The sequence below is a fragment of the Halichoerus grypus genome, chromosome 4 (assembly GCF_964656455.1).
Source record: "Halichoerus grypus chromosome 4, mHalGry1.hap1.1, whole genome shotgun sequence".
Lineage (NCBI taxonomy): Eukaryota > Metazoa > Chordata > Mammalia > Carnivora > Phocidae > Halichoerus > Halichoerus grypus.
The window spans coordinates 150,879,993-150,901,647 of NC_135715.1; the positions used below are offsets into that span (position 1 = coordinate 150,879,993).

The window sequence follows — 21,655 nt, forward strand, 5'->3', positions numbered from 1 at the left end:
CTGGGGTTATGTTCTCATGCCCCGGGGTCAAAGCTGGGTTGATCCACATCTGAGTTTCAGCTGGAGGGGAGTGTATAGAAAGTCTTACCAGGTGGCTGTGTCCTCAAGGACATCATCTAGACAGTGCATACATTAGTTCATTTCCCAACGGCTGAATTTAGTCACAAGGCCACTCCTAGTAGCAACGGAACCTGAGAAATGTAGTTTATAACCTAATGGCCATGTGTCTAGCTAGAACTCAAGGAGTTCTAGTACAAAAACAGCGGAGAAAGGATACTGAGATAGCAATCTCAGGCACACTCCGTAAGACCAAAGTGGGAAGAGATGAGTAGCTGTGTAATAGAAGAGCAGAAACTCCCCCCCTTCCCTTTTTTTGGTCCCCCATCAGGAAGTATTTCTGTTTCGAAGCTTCCAGTACCTCTCCCCCACTACCAGCCCTATGCAGCAGCTTCTAGACTCATCCTCAACAGCAAGCACCCTGACTGGCCTCCCTGGCTCTCCCCTTGCCTCCTGCAAATGCACTGTTAACACAGATCAGCAGAACCTCTATCAGATGTCAACTAGACAATATCACTTCTTTACTTAGAACTCACCAAAAACCTCTCCTTGCAATGAGAATCAAATCTAAACTCAGTACTGTGGGCTGGAAGACTGCCCTCCTGGCCTCTGCTCACTTCTTTTCCTTCTCTGTACTCTGCCACTGTCTTGTTGTTGTTGTTCCTTGAATATGCTAAACTTGTTCTCATCTTGGTTCCTCCCTTCTTGCTGTTCCTTCTGCTTGAGGCCGTATCTTCACAAAGTTGTTTCCTAATATTCAGGCTTCAACCCAAATGTGACCGCTTTGGTGACGTCCTCCGTGAGCATTCCAGCTGAAGCCCTCCACTCCCAGTGGAGTCTGCCATTGCCCAAAAACACCTTCATAACATGCATCATAGCCGCTATTAATTATTTATTTACATGTTTATAGTATATAAGCTCCTGGGGATGGGACACTGTTCACCACTGTATCCAGAACTCCTAGCAGGTGGCTGTGGACACATAGCAGGCAGCCTGTGAATATCTGTTAGCTGACAGGTTTGATCTCTGTAAAAGAGTAAAACTATTTCTCTAGCAGCTATTAGTATAGGTCCTTGCACATTGTAGGTATCCTGTAAATTTTTATTAAATGAATAGGCCTAGCTACAAATCCAGTGAATCAGAGACAGGAGTGTCATTTGAAAAGGCTTTACATAAATATTTTGTTTTTAGTGAACACTTTTCTAAATATTAAAGAATTCAATAAGCTTTGTAAAATATACAGATAAGTATAAAGGGAAGTCTTACCACTGAAATAAAATCATTGTTAACACCTTGGTAAATACCTATATAGATTTTTTCCCTGTGTGCGTGCACACACACAATTTTTAAAAATTGGTATCGTACCATATACCGGCATACCTTGTTTTTCACTTTACTGCACTTCTCAGATACTGCATTTTCCACAAACTGAAGGTCTGTGGCAACTCTGTACTGAGCAAACCTATTGGCACCATTTTTCCAATAGCATTTGTTCACTTCGTGTCCTTGTCACATCTTGGCAACTCTTGGAATATCTCAAACTTTTCCATTAAATATAACAAATAGATGTCACGGTGATCTGTGATCAGTGATCGTATGTTACTATTATAATTCTTTTGGAGCACCACCAACCGTGCCCATGTAATAGTGAACTTAATTGCTGAATTTTGTGTGTATTCTGACTGCTCCACGGACCAGCCGTTCCACCATCTCTCTCCCTCTCCTCAGGCCTCCCTACTCCCTGAGGCACAACAATATTGAAATTAGGCCAATCAATAACCCTATAATGGTTTCTAAGTCTTTAATTGAAAGGAAGAGTTGCACATTTCTCACTTTAAATCAAAAGCTAGAAATGATTTATCTTAATGAGGAAGTCATGCCAAAAGCTGAGATAGGCTGAAAGCGAGGCCTCTTGCGCCAGTTCGCCAAGTTGTGAATGCAAAGGAAAAGTTCTGGAAGGAAATTAAAAGTGCTACTCCTGTGAACACATGAATAAGAAAGTGAAACAGCCTGATTGCTCCTCTGGAGAAAGTTTTAGTGGTCTGGATAGAAGATCAGCCACAACATTCCCTTGAGCCAACGTCTAATCCAGAGCAAGACCCTCACCCTCTTCAATTCTAGAAAGGCTGAGAGAGGTGAAGAAGCTGCAGAAGAAAAGTCTGAAGCTAGCGCAGGTTGGTCCCTGAGGTTGGAGGAAAGAAGCCGTCTCCATAACCTAAAAGTGCAAGGTGAAGCAGCAAGTGCTGATGTAGAAGCTGCAGCAAGTTCTCCAGAAGATCCAGCTAAGAGAACTGATGAAGGTGGTTACACTAAGCGATAGATTTTATATGTAAATGAAACAGCCTTACAATGAAGGAAGATGCCATCTAGGACTTGCACAGCTAGAGAGAAGTCAATGCCTGCCTTCAAAGGACAAAGGACAGGCTGACTCTCTTGTTAAGGACTAATGCAGCTGGGTGACTTTAAGTTGAAACCAATGCTCATTGACCATTCTGAAAATCCCAGGGCCCTTAAGAATTATGGTAAATCTACTCTGCCTGTGCTCTACAAATGGAACAACAGAGCCTGGATGAGGGTACATCTGTTTACGACATAATCTACTGAATATTTTAAGCACAGCTCAGAAAAGAAGATTCCTTTCCAAATGATCCTGCTCATTGACAACGTACCTGCTCACCCAAGAGCTTACATGGAGATGTACCATGAGATTAATGTTGTTTTCATACCTGTTAACACAACACTCATTCTGCAGCCCATGGATCAAGGAGTAATTTTGAATTTCAAGTCTTATTATTTAAGAAATACATTTCATAAGGTTATAGCTACCATAGATAGTGATTCCTCTGATGGATCTGGGCAAAGTAAATTGAAAATTTTCTGGAAAGGGTTCACCATTCTAGATGCCAGTAAGCAGAATTCATGATTCATGGGCAAAGGTCAAAATATCAATATTAACAGGAGTTTAGAAGAAGTTGATTCCAACCCTCATGGATGACTTTGAGGGGCTCAAGACTTGAGTTGAGGGAGTAGCTGCAGATGTGGAAATACCAAGAGAACTAGAATTAGAAGCAGAGCCTGAAGATGGGACTGAATTGCTGGCAATCTCATGATCAAACTTGAATGGATGAGGAGTTGCTTCTTATGGATGAGCAAAGAAAGTAGTTTCTTGAGATGGAATCTACTCCTGGTGAAGATGCTATCAAGACTGTTGAAATGACAACAAAAGATTTAGAATACTCCATAAACTTAGTTGATAAAGCAGCAGTAGGGTTTGAGAGGAATAACTCCAATTTGGAAGAAAGTTCTACCTCGGGTAAGATGCTGTCAAACAGCATCACAGGCTACAAAGAAATCGTTCATGAAAGGAAGAGTCAATCAATGCATTAAACTTCACTGTGGTCTTATTTTAAGAAATTTCCACAGTTATCCCAACCTTCAGCAACCACCACCTCGATCAGTCAGCAACCACCAACCTCGAGGCAAGACCCTCCAAGAGCAAAAAAGATTGTGACTCCCTGAAAGCACAGATGATGGGATGGTTAGCATTTTCTAGCAATAAAGTATATTTTTTAAAGATTTATTTATTTATTTGAGAGTGATCATGAGCGGGGGGTGGGGGTGGGGCAGAGGGAGAGGGAGAGAAGCAGACTCCCCGCAGAGCACAGAGCCTAGGTGGGGCTGGATCCCACGTCCCCGAGATCATGACCTGAGCCCAAATCAAGAGTCAGATGCTTACCTGACTAAGCCACCCGGGTGCCATGCAATAAAGTATGTTTTAATTAAAGTACACACACTGTTTTTTAAGACATAATGCTATTGCACACTTAAGAGACTACAGTATAGTGTAAATATAACTTGTATATACACTGGGAAATCAAAAAATTCATTTGACTTGCTTTATTGCCATAGTTGCTTTATTGAGGTGATCTGGAACCCAACTCACAATATCTCCAATGTTTGCCTATATGCAGTTTGTTTATTTTTAGCTATGAGATGTATTTATTTTAATTTTTTTATTTAAGTATAGTTAACAGTGTTATATTAGTTTCAGATGTATGATACAACGATTCAACAATTCTACACATTTCTCAGTGCTCATCAAGGTAAGTGTACTGTCAATCCCCTTCATCTATTTCACCCATCCTCCCACCTACCTCCCCTCTGACAATCACCAATTTGTTCTTTGCATTTGAGTCTAGGTTTTTTGTTTTGTTTTGTTTTGTCTCTGCTTACATGCAGTTTAAATAGAAAACTTGCCAAGTATACTCACAAGAAATAATGCTTCTTTTATTTATTTGTTTTTTTTACATTAGATGGGTAATGTGCCCAGGTTGTAACAAGGTTTGAGGGAGTCACATGTCACAGAATGCCCTGGACAGCCAATCATAACATTTATGAACTACAAAAGGTCTCAAAATACTGCCTGAAGGACGAGGATGAACATTAAGGTAAATTAGATGGAGTGCTTTAGTTACGTTTCAGGTGGTGACTAGAGAAAGCACAGAATAAGTTTTGCATGGACACATCTATTAGCTGGCAGACCCATGCTCCATGCTAGGGGCTCTTTGCAGAGTGGGGGGGGAAAGAATTCTCTAGAAAAGTTTGTCAAGCCTGAGATGCTGCTTATTTTTATTTAGATCTAACTCTTCTTCCTTTCCAAAGAAGAGCATTGATTGCTTTTCTTTTCATCTTTCCTATCAAAAGATGGGAAGTATCACCGGAAGAAAACTATCAAGATTTATTTTTACTTTCGTCACGAACAAGTATATAATGCAAGCTCCCATGATGGAACTGTATAGCTATGGCTATGCTACCAAAATGTCAGGGATGCTGTCTTTCTGGGAGGTGAGGGAAAACAACTAGATTTGGAAATCTGGTATACGAAAGTATATGAATATACAAATGACATTTATAGATCCGGAGATACCCATCCACCTATAAGTATATATAGTTGGCATCAAGTCACTAAGCATAAAAAATGTTGTGGGTGTCTACAACTTTTTTTAAAAAGGCATATTTGCATTAAAAATATGTTTTCTAATTTCCAAAATAGTCTGTGTAAGAAGATGGGAAATTTGGGTGAAAAGATAAGAGTGGGGGAAGGAAAGTAGTAGAAAAAAATTGGAAACACATGCATATTAACATCACAGTCTTTTGTGCTTCTGGCCTTTTACATATATGGAAGAAGGTGCGCATTGTGTTTCCAGATCTGACTTAGCCCAGCAACCAGTATGAGTTTGGCCAAGTCACTTCCCCTCCTTGAGCCTTTCTTTCTTTATCACCAAAATAAAACAGAAGAGGAGAAAGAGGCAAGAAGCTGGCACTAGCAGAGGATGCAGCTCCCCTAAGCAGTACTGAGAGTCCCATCCAGCCCAGCATTTTATGATCGTTACTGTGAGTATGTTCATTGTGTTATTTCGCACAGATTAATTATATGGGTTATTGCTATTGTTTCTCTTGCCTGTTTGTTTGTTTGTTTGAAGGGTGTTGGTAGGTAGTTTTGCTAAATGGTGCTTTACTTGCTTAAATTTCTTGTGAGATCTCTACCAACATGACTGACACTTCTAGAAGCTACCAGTTGTATCTGAAAGCCTCTGATGCTGGTGGAAGTTTTAGTTGAGCCAAAACCCTCCTCAAGTGGGTTTACTATGGGTGGTCACTGTTCACAAAAGGGGGTGGTTGGTGACTTGCCTCAAGAAGACTGTGGTGAAGAACACAGTCACTTCAGACCTGTGGCCAATGAGACAGGGGACCAGATGAGGAAACAGTAGTGTGCAGTATGGTGTTCAAGAGAGAAAAGGTACTTGGCATAAGTGATCGGTGGTATGTGAAAATTAAATTATGCTGAAGTCCTCGAAATCTTGTGAATACTAAAGAATTCATTACTACCCACAGAATGACTCTTGAGAAAGGAAATACGCTACCTGAAAATGTCCTGCTGTCTTGGACAAGGGCTTGGAAGACGAGAAGGAAAAACCGACACCTAACCGAAATGAATAACATAAAGAATGCCCATTGTTAGTCACTGTTAAAATACAGTTAAAACCTTTCATGACAGAAGGAAAGACCGCATAGAGGTGACCCATACAGTAGTCAAGAATCGCAGGCTAAGGCTCAGCCACAATTCTAAAACCTAAGAATAAAATCAACAATCCCTCCAATTGTTTATCACAATGCTTCCTTTAGAAATTTTACTTGAGGAGTTGGGGTGGAGCAAAGAATAAAAAAATCCTTTCTGAGCCTGCCTCACATCTAGTTTGAAAGTAGAATTTCTTTACTGGAACTGCTGATCTGTTAGGGCAACAGTTTATGTGGGTTTCAAAGGGCTCTTAGAGTTCAAGTATGGATGTGTTCTGTTTGTGTGCCAATACCGTGCACATACACACACGTACCCGCCCCGTTTGTATCTCCAGGCCAGGGTTTCTCAATCTCTGAACTATTGATATTTTGGGTCAGTGAATTCTTTATTCTGGGGTTGTCCTGTGTATTGTAAGATGTTTAGCAGCATCCCTGGCCTTACCTACCAGAAGCCGGTACCATTTCTCCTCTCCTCTTACCTACACCCCCAGCTTCCCATGACAGCCCCAAATGTTTCCAAATGTTGCCAAATGTCTCCTGGGGGACAAAATCTCCCTTGGCTAAAAATCACTGCCTGCGGCTGAGATGGGGAGATTTAGTGAGGGGAAAGGGGACAGAGAGTGAGGAACCCGAGGCTTTTCTCTAGGATGCAGAGATTTATTCTCAAGGTTATTTCTATTTATGGAAATTACTCAAGGATGCTTACAAGTGTTTTTAGGAAGCTGATTTCATTCCAAGCAAGCCAAATATTACAAATATCATTTTAAACTGTAACTTATAACTGCTTTTCTACAGAACGTCTTAATGGAGTCAAGCATTTGCCTTGAAGAATGCTATTGAGTCATTCGTTGTTTTCCTAACTTGTGGCATTGCTGGCCATCCACTTGGAATAGCATCATGTGCTGTTTTGCCTTTTTCCCCAAAACTTTGGCAAACTACTTTGATATACTGCTGAAAATACATGTTCGCAGAATAACTTAATTTTTTTTACCACAATTCTCAAAGAACCCACATTGTCTACTTGCTAGGAGAGCAATTATTTGTAATCTGAATGTAACTGAGGCATAGTTACCTAGATCCATTTTACCATGTTACCACACAGGCTTAAATTATTTTGCTGGTAGCAAAGTATGCAGTTTGCATACAACACTGAGCTTACCAGGTAACTTTATGACCGAACCTCATATCTGAAGAGTGACTAGGAATTAATACACCTTAATTTGAAGTTTAAGGATATGCCCTTATTCAGTGTTTACATCTTTTTTTTTTTTTTAAGATTTATTTATTTGAGAGAGAGAGCGGGCAAATGGGGGGTGGGGTGGGGAAGGGCAGAGGGAGAGAGAATCTCAAGCAGACTCCCTGCTAAGAGCAGAGCCTGACGCAGGGCTCGATCTTACGCCCTGAGATCACAACCCTGAGATCATGACCCGAGCCAAAATCAAGAGTTGGACGCTCAACGGACTGAGCCACCCCAGGCGCCCCTTGTGTTTACACCTTATCTTGACTTGTATTTTACTCCCAAAGAAGAGGAAAACAGTACAAATGGTGAGGGTTTTTTTTGTGTGTGCGTTTGTTTTTTGGTGGTGGCACTCCAGGACTTTCCTTCTACAATTTATTTCAACATCATTTATGGAACACTGACTGTGAGCAAGGATTTATGCCAATTCTTAGCAGATTTTATTTTTGCAGTAAAATCAGATGTATTTCTTTTAAAATTGTGCTGTAATGAATCTTTTCTCTATCATTTTGATGTCAGTGAAGATTACCACAAAAGTTAATGTTTTCTCCATCTATAAATGCGAGACTAAAATCAAGGAATAGAGGACAGGGAATCTACAAAAGGTAGGCGAGGTTTTTAAAAAGCCAAACATGGGGCACCTGGGCGGCTCAGTTGGTTAAGCGTCTGCCTTCTGCTCAGGTCGTGGTCCCAGGGTCCTGGGATCGAGCCCCACATCGAGCCCCACATCGGGCTCCCTGCTCGGCGGGAAGCCTGCTTCTCCCTCTCCAACTCCCCCTGCTGGTGTTCTCTCTCTCTCTCTCTCTCTCTCTGTGTCTCTGTCTCTGTCAATTAAATAAATAAATAAAATCTTTAAAAAAAAATAACTTCTTAAATAAAAATAAAAATGAAAAGCCAAACATTTAATATTATAAGATTAAAATAGTTAGTAAGCATTCTGTTTATCACTTTACTATTTGGCATCAAGTGGACAAACAACAGACACTCTCAGACTAAACTTTTATTTTCATCTGGATGGATGGCAGGCCCAGAAGATCACAGGTTAAATTCTTGAAACGTCTGTAATTTCAGATGAGTTCTCAGAAAAATACATACTTTCTGGCCTATAAACTGTCCACCATAGTTTTCCATATTTGCTACTGATTTATTATAATGTGTTAAGTATCAGTAAATAGGATCAGCATAAATATCACCACTGAATTTAAGGACTTTAATTCTTACTTGCTTTTAGATTCTGTATCTTTTATGTTAGGTGCTGGGTCTCTAATTTGGTGTTGATTTACCTGGCTGTGTGGGAGTTATGTAAAATTATCCAACCGATGTAAGCCAGGTGTGCACAGCTCTTTATGCATCAGGGACTACACTGGAAGCTATCCAAGAGCAGGTGTCTGTGACCTATATAGCAAGCATGACAAAGATGGCACACGGACGTTCTTCCAGTGTCCCTTGGAAAGTTGTCCCCTCAGACTCCCTGACCTCCTTGCTGGTTCCCTGCCTCCCTAATCCCAGTCTCTTTCCCCCAGTCACTTGGGAGAACGGTCTTTGGCAACAGTCAGATCCATGGCGCCTGCCTGTACTGACAAGGAAGTTCGCAGCAGCACAATGGCCTCCACCCTCTCCCATGGCTGAGCTCCATCTTTACACCTCTACACCTCTAGCCAAACAGAATGGTACAGAGGACCTAGAACTTTAGAAAATTATTTTTCAAAGGTTTCTAACCTCAGCTCTAGATGTCACAGAAGACAATACATTTGCCATCTTTAACAAAAAGTGTTATTTTAAAAACATTCTCTCTTGCTCTTCCTCTTTTTTCTATATGTGGTTTCTAATTCTTGTTCCTTGATTATTCTTTTCAAAGAGGGAGAAGCAACCAGAAGATACTGGAGAAGGAAAAGAGACTCGCTAGTGGAGGGTGCCTGGGGAATATTATCAGCATTCGTTTCAGGGCAATACTGGTGCTGCTGGAATAGAACCTCTTGCTTGGTGTAGGAATGTATGGCGGCAGTCATGGAACCAAGTGGCTAGGACCTTGGCAATGTGTGCCTAGCTCGGCAATGCAGCCAGCTCTCCTGCCCTCCTGCTGCTCACAGCTCTGGAGTCCTCCTGTGAAGGCTGCTCAGGAATGAGCTGAGGGAGTACAAACAACTGTTATGGGTTGAATTGTGTGCCCCACCCCCCAACATCCATATATGCTGAAGTCCTAACTCCCAGTATCTCAGCATATGACTTTATTTGGAAATACGGTCATTGCAGACATAATTATAGTTAAGATGAGGTCATTCTGCTGTAGGTGGGTAATACAACATGAAGAAGGTCCTTATAAAAAGGGGAAATTTGGATACAGAAGCATATAAGAATCCATGTGAAGATTGGAGTTATGCTGCCACGAGCCAAGGGACCACCAGAAGCTAGAAGAGAAGCCTGGAAAGATTCTTAGTGCCTTCAGAGGGGTTAAAGTCCTACCAACATCTTGATCTCAGACTTCCAGTTTCCAGAACTATGAAACAATAGATTCCTGTTGTTTAAGCCACTCAGTCTGTGGTAATTTGTTAAAATAGGCAAAGCAAACTAATATAATAATGTAGCAATGATGGAATTGTCCTGATCTTGACTAGAATCTCCCTGAAGAAGTGCTGGTTTGATGAAGCTAAGAAGCTAAGCATGGTCTAATCCAAATACCTAGAAGGAAACCTGTGTGTATCGATAATAGACATACACATGTAAGGACATAAATAAAAACACACTGCAACCATTTCTAAGCAATTCCATGAATATAGTAAATGCTGAATCTACCTGTTACATTACTTAATCACTCTTGGGTTTCCTAAATGTCAGAGGATCTGTATCTCCAGCTACTAGGGTAATTCCAGGAGCTGAGCCCTCTAGACCAACCTCCTTCTACAATTCAACTCAACCAACATTTACTAACCTGTGTGCCAAGAATTCTAAGCAATGCAGTAGAATAAAGCATCAGATACAATTCTGGCCCTTAAGTAGTCTTGTTATTTAGTAATTAATAATATTAGGCAGAATTCTTCAAGAATCTTTCATTTATTAACCTATATGGGATTCTGTCCACTTACACCCAGGAATGCTCAAGACTCTTAGTCACAGGTGATAGAAACACAACTCAAGCTGGCTTAAACCAACACACAAATAAAACCCTGAGCAATTCAAGGGTGCAAGTATGACTTAGGTAGTGTATTAGTCAAGGTTCTCCAGGGAAACAGAATCCATGGGAGAGACAGAAGGAAGGAGAGAAGGTAGGGGACAGAGGGAGAAGGGGAGGCAAAAAAAAAAAAAAAAACCCAGATAGAAATAGAGACAGAAAAGAGACAAAAGAGATTTATTTAAGGAATTTGCTCACAGAATTGTGGTACAATGTGTAGGGCAGACTGGCAGGCTAGAAATTTAGGTACGAGTTGACATTGCAGTCTTGAGTCTGAATTCTGCAGGGCAGCAGGCTGGAAACTCAGGCAGTGTCTCTATATTGCAATCCTGAGATTTCCTTCTTGGGAGACCTGTCTTTGCTCTTAAGGTCTTCATATGATTCCATGAGGCTGCCCACATTATGGAGGGTACCTGCTTTACCCAAACTCTGATTTAAATGTTAATCTCATCAAAAGAATACCCTTACATAAACATCTAGATTAGTGTTTGACCAAACCACTGGGCACCATAGCCTAGCCAAGGTGACACATAAAGTTAACCACCACAAGCAGTGTGGAATCCAGAGAGTGCTCCCAAATCATCAGAAATCCACCCCTCCCTGGCTTCCTCGGTGAAGGCTTGAAGTGACCCATCTTCCAGTCCATGCTCTGGTGAATAATCACTGTGGCTAAGGGAATGCAATTCCTTGGTGGGGGCTGAGAACAGGGGTAGGGGTGGTTGTGTTATAGAAGGGATGTTGAGCAGGCATCAGGAGCTGTTCAGTGAGAGGGATCTCAGCAACCAGGAGGAAGAGATAAGTGAGTGTCATTTTGAAAGGAAAGAGAACATTTTGTGCATATCCAGTCCTTAAAGGTACTTAAAGGTGAGTAAAGGTGGGAAGCAGAAGGGAGAAAGGAGAGACCCTTTGGGAGAAATGAAGGGCTCTTGCTGGAATGTCCTATAGGCTCCCGCAGCTGGAGGTGGGCAGATATTCCAGTGGTCACACCAGATACCATATGCAACTGATGGGCTTATATCACATTAGCTTGGTTTAAACTACTTGAATCTCATGAGATATTTCTTTGAGGAAAATCTATTTTTTCTCATTGATTTAAAGTCAGTAATTTCTGTTCCTCTGAACACAGAATTGCTTTTAATTATAAATGCATGACATTTAAAATTATTTAAATACAAATATTTTTACACCAACCGGTGTGGAATGTGGGGTGTGGGATGTGGGGATGGAAGCAATGAATTTTTTCCTGTACAGAAACCCTGCTAGAAAAATATTTTCCCTTAGTCATCGTTACAAATATCACCCCTCTCAGGGATGCTTGTTATTTAAAATTAAATGGAATTGGCATTTGGAGATTTTTGAATAATTTAACTGGACTTATTTCGGCGATTACAGAATGGTTACAAATGGGTCAAGGCCCCGGTCATGTCAGGGAATTAAGAAATGGATTTGTTTACATGGCCATTGTTTATCTGCCTTCCCGCTCTCATCTTCTGCTTCCATCCCCATGGCGGCCCCTCCACTCCTCTCCCACCGGAAGCTCCACAGGGATAGAGACTACCTTTCACTCACGCCCTCCCTGGTGTGGTCTCTGACAGATCACCCCAGTGCATCAGTGTGTGTCCAGTTGCGCTGAACTTTGTTAGCTGGGGATCCTGGGCATTTAGGAAGACAGAGAATGCTAGGACAGTTCTGTAAATTCTCAGCAAAGTTCCTTTAGAACAAATTTGACAACGTTAGAACAACAACAGCTTTGCAAGTTTCTAAACGCACAGTTGCCGCTCCTGGTAGCTGCTTACACAAAAATCTTACTTGCAGCTAATGTCTGTCAAATAATGAAAACCCACTAGGCAAAATCTGAAGTATTTTTCCTATATCCCCACTATTCACCTTTTTCGAGCTTCCCTTTTTTTTCATTTCTCTTTTCTTTATGATAAAATGAAAGAATGTGTTACACATTCTGAAAGGAAATCCAGGTATGCATAGGTAGATGGGGATGGTTCTTCTGTTCATCTATAGGGGCCTCCTTTCTTTCCACTTCTGCTTTCCTTCTTGGGGAGTGGCTGGGAAAGAGGCACAGACAGGGTCACCCTGAAGAGCTCCCCTAGCAGTACAGTGATTTGAATCCATTGAGGGTGACTAGAAGGGGTCAAATATAAAAGATGGTCATGCTTTCTTCTACTCCAAACACCTCCTTCTGGGACCTGAACAGGGCTATAGATCTTGAAGATCCATTTCTCTATGGATGGCAAGTCCACTTTGCCTTACCCCAGCCACTCAGGCAAACAATCTCTCTTTCTTTCTTCTGAACACAGGCCAGTCCCCGCCCCCAGCTTTAACTCAACGCTTTCCATCCATGAGCTTTAACAGAAACTACCAGGTGCCAACTCAGTGCACTGAAAGGAGTTTGCAGACATTACTGCTCATCTGAGTACAGCCCTGCAAGACAGGCTAACATTTCCCATTTCCACTGTGCCATTCAGAGAGGCCACGTGACATCCCCAAGGTCAAAGCATTAAGTGGCCAAGTCAGGAAGACTGGGTCTCTTCAGCAGTAAAGCCCATGTCTATTCCCAGATGGGTTTTAATGCTGACTGGCAGTCTGGCATTCATCTGTTAAAAAATGGACACTTTCGGGGGCCTAGGTGGCTCAGATGGTTAAGCATCTGCCTTCGGCTCAGGTCATGATCCCAGGGTCCTGGGATCGAGCCCCACGTCGGGCTCCTGGCTCAGCGGGGAGCCTGCTTCTCTCTCTCCCTCTGCCTCTCCCACTGCTCATGCTCTCTCTCTGTATCTCTGTGTCTCGAATGAATAAATAAAATCTTAAAAAAAAAAAAAAAAAGGACACTTTCATTCTGTTGCCTCTAACCTGAGATCTTGGATCACATCCTCATGCCTCCACATATTACTTCTACCTCTACCCAAATGTCTGTTGGGTACTTCACATTCCATATGATCAAAACTGAACGCAAAACTGTTCCTATTGTTCTACGTCTTTAACTCAATCAGGTTAGCTATTGGCTCTAGAAACCCGGGACCCCCGACTTTCCCCTTTCTGTCATTCTCTTTTGTTAAAAAAAGTGGTCACCAAGTCCTATCGATTCTTTCTCTCACATACAAATACAAGTACACGTATTCTGCCATAAAATCCTCCTTGATTTCTCTGGAAAACTTGTTCCCTCTGCATTTCCGCTGCTGTCGATACATACCTTGATTATAAGAACACATACCACTGTACCTGGAATGTCTATTGATAGAGGACATGTCACCCCCACCAGAGAGAACTCTATATTGGCAAAGATCTCCTATTGCCTGTGGTTGGAACTCAAAGCATCTTGCACTGTTTCTGGTACACGGTAGATCCTCAATGAATACTGTTGGGCTGAATTTAATTGGAGTGTATCCAAGGAACAAGGGTCTCATAGTGATTTAAATACCTCCCTACAATTAAGCTGAGGCCTGAGCAAAATAGGTGAGATTTCAAATTTTGTCTTTTATGTCAGTGACCTCTTTTTCAGTTCCTTTTTCCTACCAGTAACAGCCCCTCTCCTTTAAGATCCTCAGTGACCTTTTATACTTTGCTCTGTCCCTTTCCCCAAATTAGGAAGGATCTAGAATCATCACTTGTATCACAACTGAAACTCCCAGCTCTACGCACACTAGCTGGGATCCTGGGCAAGTTCTTAACCTATTTGAAATTGTTTCCTCATTTATAACATAGATATGAAAATACCTGCCTCCTAGAGTTGCCATGGAGATTCAAAAAAAAAACCAAAAAACCACACACAACTCTAAGTAAAACATTAGCATGATCCTAAGCACATAATAATGGCCCAATTAATGTTAAAAGAAGACTGCCTTATTTATACCAATATGCTAATTCTTCCCAATGCATTTACTTAAAAAAAATACTATTTAATTGTGGAACGTATTATCTCTTATTAAAGAAACCTATTTGTTCAGCTAGTATCTACTGAAACTTCCCCAGTGCCTTGCTTCTGATCTGGGAACAGAGGAAAGAAGAGCAGATCCCAGCACTGGGAAACTGGGAAGTGGAATTTCCCACCTTTGTGATAAGGTCAGCAGTATGGGGACTTACACACGAACCTTTCCAGTGTTCAGAGTAAGGTGTGTGGCACAGCCTAGTGAGAGGTGCTGAGGGCAAGTTTCCCAAAGAAGGGTTCCACTAGGGCTGAAATCAGTCAGAGGAGGGCAATCTTGTCAGAGGAAACATGAACAAAGGGACAGAAGCCAGACAAGGTTTGACAGGAGAGGACAAATGACAAGTCATTTGGTTAGCTGTAGCTTGGGTGTGCGTAGGAGGGGTTAGGGGAGCTGGAAAGATGAGGCTAGAAAAGATAAGCAGATGGCCAAATCCTCAGGGGCAATAGCAAGTAGGTGGGAAAGGTGTGGGTTGGGGTTCTTCTATCCCAGGAAATCTCAGCTATGTTTGCATACTGCAGTCACTGGGAGCTTTTAAAAGTACTGAAGCCTAGGTCCCTAGACAATTACATAGAAATCACTATGGGTGGAACTGAAGCATCATTTGTTTTTTTAAAATTCCCCAAATGGTTCTAATACGCAGCTGAATTTGAGAACTGCTATATAATCTAGTCCTCAAAATCACACCAATCCAAATTCGGCTGTGAAGGTAACAATATAATAATCATTGACCTTTAGAATGGGGTGGGAGGGGTTAAGGGGCTGTATTTTTAAAATTATTTAATTTTTTATTGTGGTAAAATACACATAAAGTTGATCATTTTAACCATTTTCAAGTGTATAGTTCAGTACCACTAAGTACACTCACATTGTTGTGCAACCATCACTATCCATTTCCAGAACTTTTTTGTTATCCCAAAATGAAACTCTGTGCCCACTAAACACTAGTTCCCCATTCCTCCCTCCCACAGCCTCTGGGAGCCGCCATTCTACTTTCTGTCTCTATAAATTTGACTATACTAGGTACCTCATGTAAGTGCCACCATATAGTACCCGTCCTTCTGTGACTGGCTTATTTCATTTAGCATAATGTCCTCTAGGTTCACCCATGTGGTAGAATGTGTCAAAATTTCCTTTCTTTTTAAGGTTGAATAATAATCCATTGCATGTATATACCACATTTTGATCCATTCATCCATTGACAGAAACTTAGGTTGTTTCTACCTTTTGGCTATCATAAATAATTCTCCTATGAACATGGGTGTACAAGTATCTGTTTGAGTCCCCGTTTTCAAATTTTTTGGGGTAAATACCCAGAAGTGGAATTGCCAGATCATATGGTAACTCTATTTTAATTTCTTTGAGGAACTTCCATACTGTTTCCACAGTGGCTGCACCATATTACATTCCCAGCAATGCACAAGGGTTCCAATTCCTCCAATTCTTTACCAATATTTTCTGTTTATTTTGTGGGTTTTTTTTTTTTATAATAGCCATCCCAATGGGTGTGAAGTAGTATCTCATTGTGGTTTTGATTTGCATTTCCCTAATGATCAGTAATGTTGAACATTTTTTATGTGCTTATAAGCCATCTGTAATATCGTCTTTGGAAAAATGTCAAAGTATTTTCCCATTTTTTTAATTGGGTTGTTTGTTTTTTGTAGAAGTTCTTTATATATTATAGATACCAATCTTTTATCAGATATTTGATTTGCAAATACTTTCTCCCATTTCATTGGTTGCCTTTTCACTCTGTTGATAGTATCCTTTCATGAACAAAATCTTTAATTCTGATGAAGTTCAATGTATCTATTTTTTTCTTTTGTTGCTTGTACTTTTAGTGTCATGACCCCTGTGCTTTACAGATGCTTGCGCCAAGTCCTGCAGGTTGGGCTCCCCACAGAGAAGACTGAGATGGAGGCTGGTATATAGAGTATACTAGGCAGTGCTCTTGGCATCACCACTTGTGGAAGGGAAGGGAAAGGAGCATGGGCAGAGGGAGAAATTGGGCTGTGACGACATCTCAAGGAAAGCCTCAACTGATCACCACAGTGAATTCCGAAGCTGAGGAGGACCTTCACAGATGTCCTTCATTCGTGTGATGGGGATAGCCTTTATATTTGACCAGTCACTGGATATGGGGTACTACTAGAAGGGGCTATAACCGAGAGTGAGGTAGTTCTCTTGAGCCCAGGCAATTCCAAAGAAGGCTGATAGCTGAGGACTACTGGCCATGAGCACTCCCAGCATCTGGGGAAAGAGGCCTTTATTATTAGAAGGGGATCTGAGTGATCTATCATGCAATACATTCCCAAAGAGGTCTCCTCTTGCCTGCTTTGGTCTCCTCCTGTAAAGGGGATCTGGATGACATGTCACCACCCACTACAGTCCCAAAGAGGTATCCTCTTGCTTGCTTTGATGCTCCTGGCCCACTGGCATTTTACTATAATTTAGGGAGGCATCTAAGGTCACCAGGAACCCCCAGCCTATTCTTGCTAGGCCCATCCTTTCCCTTCCCTTCTTCACTCTTCATTTTTCAATCCCTGGTCTCTCTCTTCCCCACCTGCACTTCTGCTGAAGACTGCAGTTGAATGTCATGGCCCAGAGTTCTTGCCACCTCAAGCCTTTCATTACTCAAGACATACTGAGCAGAAATGGAAGCAGAAAGTGGTTGCTTAAATCCTGGAGTATGGGTGGATGGGATGAGGGAATAGCAGAGAAATGCTGGGATAAAATACTTAGGCACAGAGAATCCCAGGATGGGAGCTCAGGTACTGAGGGGGTGGATACTGAATCAAGTAAGCAAGTACATGATGAGAAAATTAAGAAGAAAAAGGATGATAGTTAAATAGCACGTGACGTTAGGGACACAATAAACATTGACCTTAGTTTTAGATGCTGAAAAAATGGCAAAATGGGAAGAAAAAAAATACAAAGTTAATATTTATGTCTAATTGTTATGCAGTACAATAATTCAATATATAATAAAATGTGTTAAAACTCATGTGTTAAAATCCTATCTCAAGTTGTATTTGATTAGAAGAGTAAACTCTTAACTACAAATATGGGGCTTCATAAATTGTGGTTCACACTGTATGGAGATCTGCTCACAAGCCCAAAACATCAGAGGGAATGCTCACTGCAGTGCATCCTCTTTTGGACTGCAGGAAACGGTACTTCTGGATCCCTCCTGCAGCCCGTTAGCTCTCACAGATACAAAATCCATGTGCTGAGTTCCTAATCCTAAATGCTGAGACTTGCTTCTCATAAAAATTTCTCCTCAGCAACCTTATCTGTGTACTGCAACTATGTTTTGTGACTTTTTCAAAAAACAAATGCTTAGAATATTTGAATAATTAGGTTTATGAACATTTCGATTCCTAGCCCCTAGGTAACCCACTCCACTTCAGTTTTCATTGAAATCCACACTACCCAAGGCCTTTATGTCATCTGAAGTCAGGCTCCATTTGGAGGTTCAGTAATCTTTTTTACTAAGTATTCCTGAGTAAGTATTATCTATTTGGAAAGGGTTTAGGGCAATCCAGATGGAGAAACAAAATGTAGATTTTATATTCTTCTTTTCCTTTTCTAGTTGTAGGGCTCTAAGGATACCAGAATTTCCTCCCACACTCACCCTACCACATCCCACCCCCACTCTCACCCAAAACTAAATTACCCCTATCAGAGAGAGAAGGAATATACACTGATTGAAAACGTTTTCACCTGCATAGAATTTCCACTTGATTCCTATTTAATTTCTGAGTGTCATTTCTAATACTTGCTCTGACCCTATTTGTACTCCAGTCTACATCCTCAGACTAAGAGAATATAACATTTCTCTGGGGAAATTTACTCTGAAAAAACCCCCAAATGCAAATTCTCCAGAAAATAACATGAGTATACATCCTTTAAAAACAAGTTGTCATATTTCCTTTGTACTAGAGCCTCATTTCTCTTAGGACAGCCACGTGGGAATTGAATGATTTCTTTAGCTGCATTACAGTTTTATCCTCATCACCATGATTATTGCTATTAAGTTTTGAGCCTACATTTTTATGATTCAATCTTGGAAATGGTTTTTAGAGTTTCATGATCATTTCCTTAATTGTTTCCGTTTTTCAGGCTTTACTATGACATTAGCTATTGTCCTTTCTTTAAATTGCCTGAAAATCAGAATTTAAATTTTATTATCAAGTAGCTAAATGGAAAATCCCTCTCCTGGGATTCTTAGGGAGGCCACATGAGAAGCTTCCCAGGATATGCTGTCTCATCATAGAGCTAGGTTATAGGCTCAGGATCCTAGAACTAGGTCAGAAAACCCGAGACCTGAGCATGTTCTCCACTCTGCTCACAACTTTATCAGTGTGATAACTCATCAAGGCTTTAGCAAAATCATCCTGCCTTTCTGCTGCTTTGTCCCCACTGTTTGCTTAGTGTGGCTCAAATTACAAATCCAGTCTTATCTCCTTTTGTCTATCCGTTCTTCACTCTTTGCCAGGTGTTCTAGGCAGTTCCTTAGTTCTTATTGTCAGTTTCTAGCAGTTCTTGGACTCCCCAGGCCAGAATGGAGCACACTACAAATATACCTCTTAGGCATCAATGGCACCTCATGAGAAACACCCAAACTCTCCCACTGAGACCCATAAAAGGTATAGTACCACTGTGAGTTTTGGGGTATCCTAATTCCTTCTTCCACCATCACTCCTTTCCTCCCTTCCACCAAGCAAAAGTTCTTAGATAGGAATAATGATCTCATCTTTGACAAAAAGAGACACTTCCCAATTACTAACTTCTAACTTCCTCTATGATTGGGTTATAGTGTTATCTGAAAACAGAGGAATATTCTTTGTTCTTTGTTCTTTTAAAATTCTTATTATCCCCACAATTTTTTTTTCTTCAAGATTTCATTTATTTGGCAGAGAGAGAAAGACAGCAAGAGAGGGAACACAAGCCGGGGGAGTGGGAGAGGGAGAAGCAGGCTTCCCGCTGAGCAGGGAGCCCCATGTGGGGCTCGATCCCAGGACCCTGGGACCATGACCTGAGCCGAAGGCAGACGCATAATGACTGACCACCCAGGCGCCCCTATCCCCACAATTCTTGCCTAAAATGTTGGGAGTTGGTGGAATGAAAATAAGCAAAGAATAATCTCTCTTCTCTCAGAGGTAGCAAAGCTGGTTCTCAATTTAAAGAGCAGAACTGGTCTTGCCATTGAGACCAATAGCAACCCATTTGTTGCTTGGCTCTGAAAGCACATGAAGTAGACTTTAAAAAAATTTTTAATGTTATCATTTACTTTTCAGATTGTAATTGTCATACACAAATAATGCAAGGCTGAGCAGAGTTAAACCTGGGGTGTGTGCAGGGTCAGTTCCAGAAACATAAGACAGGTGGTGTTTCTATTCTGCCATCTAAGGGAGAGGTTCAGGAGGCAGCCAAGGGCACAACATATTGGTCCCTAGGCATTACACAGAACTACGAACAAGTACTAAAAGTTGAGAGTGAGAGATAAATAATGGCCACTGGGGAAAATGGCAAGCTAATAGGCAATAGGAAGTTGGGAAACAGAGAACAGAAGTTAGGAAAATAGAACCAAAGTCATTCAATTCATTCTGTCCTTCCCTGTCTTCCCTGGCTGAGACTGTTTTTGCCTGGGTGGCCAGTCCTGCTTTGGCTCTTGGGCCTCACCTTCTTAAGGGTACCACTTGGCATCTGGCACTTCTTTCTCCAGGATGCAGAGCAATTCTTAATTTGCCAGATCCCCTAAGAACTAAACTCTTAGCTGGATTTGATAATGTCTTTTCTTCTCAGAAGTTTTTTGAGAAGGTTTTCGGAAGTTGACACCTTTACTGACTTCCTACAGCTTATTTTATATAACATCCATGGCATATGTGCTATTGAAATTTGTGCACAAATGTACCGTATCCTTACAACATAAGGATAGTATGGAAAGAAGCTATTATATTTACCTACCACAACCATTTGTTTGCTCTCTTGTGGTGGGAGACAAGAAGGAATGGTTGGAGGACGGAAAAAGAGAGATACACAAAATTTCCTTTTGCAATATTCAGTCTTTTCCAGAAAAAAATATATAACCTATCTCTAGTAGGCATTGTTTCCACATCTTATTACAATACTGAAAAGGACAAGAAGTCCCAAAAGAACTTCTAGATCTCATTAGTGTTAGCAATTCAGCCCTGCCCATCAATGGAACCTAAAGAGAGCTATACAGGGAACTTTCTGAACCTGATAAAGGTCATCTACAAAAAACTCAGAGCTAACATCCTACATGATGATGAAAGACTGGATGCTTTCCCCCTTAGATTAGCACAAAGATAAGAATATCCACTCTTGCCACTCCCGTTCAACACTATACTGGAGGAACTAGACAGAGCACTTAGGCAAGGAAAAAACAAAACAAAACCAGAAGGCATCATATTGGTAACAAAAAAGTAAAACTATCTCTATTTGTGGATGACATGATCATGTATATAGAAAATCCTAAGGAATCCACTAAAAAATATTATAACTAATAAACAATGTTAAAGGTTGTAGGACACAAGATCAATATACAAATATCAATATATTTCAATATACTAGCAATTAATAATGTGAAAGTGAAACTAAGAAAACAATTACATTTAAAGTAGCATCAAAAAGAATAAAATAGAAACAAATTTAGCAAAATATGTATAACATTTGTACACGGAAACCTCTAAAACAACATTGAAAGAAAGTAAAGAAGATCTAAATAAATGGGAATATACTCCAGGTCCATAGATTGGAAGACTTGATTATTGTTAAAACGGTGATACTCCCCAAATTGGTCAGCAGATTTGATATAGTACATATCAGAATTCCAGCTGGCTCTTTTTGCAGAAATTGTCTCACACTTCTCTGTTTCAAAATTTACTGCAAAGCTTCAGTAAACAAGTGTAATAGTGGCATAAAGATAAACATACAGATCAGTGGAATATAATTGAGTCCAAAAATAAACCCTCACATTTATGGCCAGTTGATTTCTACAAGAAAGCCAGCCAAGACAATTCAAGGGGACCACTAGGTATCTACATGCAAAAGAATGAAACTGGATGCTGACCCTGAATTGTATAGAATAATTACCTCAAAATGGATCAAAGACCTAAATGTAGAAGTTAAAATTACAAAAGTCTTAGAAGA

General features: G+C 40.8%; 2 long non-coding RNA genes and 1 other non-coding gene across 4 annotated transcripts in view; 1 reads left to right on the forward strand and 2 right to left on the reverse strand.

Annotated features, from left to right (window-relative positions):
- LOC144381643 (uncharacterized) overlaps nt 1–21,655 on the reverse strand; it is a 69,309-nt gene that overhangs the window by 28,433 nt on the left and 19,221 nt on the right. The gene's annotated exons all lie outside the window — the stretch shown is intronic.
- LOC118554059 (small nucleolar RNA U13) lies at nt 4,365–4,468 on the reverse strand. The gene has a single exon (XR_004926350.1). It is a non-coding gene; the product is annotated as a small nucleolar RNA U13 (small nucleolar RNA).
- Nucleotides 5,289–21,655, forward strand: part of LOC118554052 (uncharacterized) — a 33,294-nt gene continuing 16,927 nt past the window's right edge. For both annotated transcript variants that reach the window (XR_013446781.1, XR_004926344.2), the window contains exon 1: nt 5,289–5,451. This is a non-coding gene — a long non-coding RNA (uncharacterized LOC118554052). The remainder of the gene's footprint in view (nt 5,452–21,655) is intronic.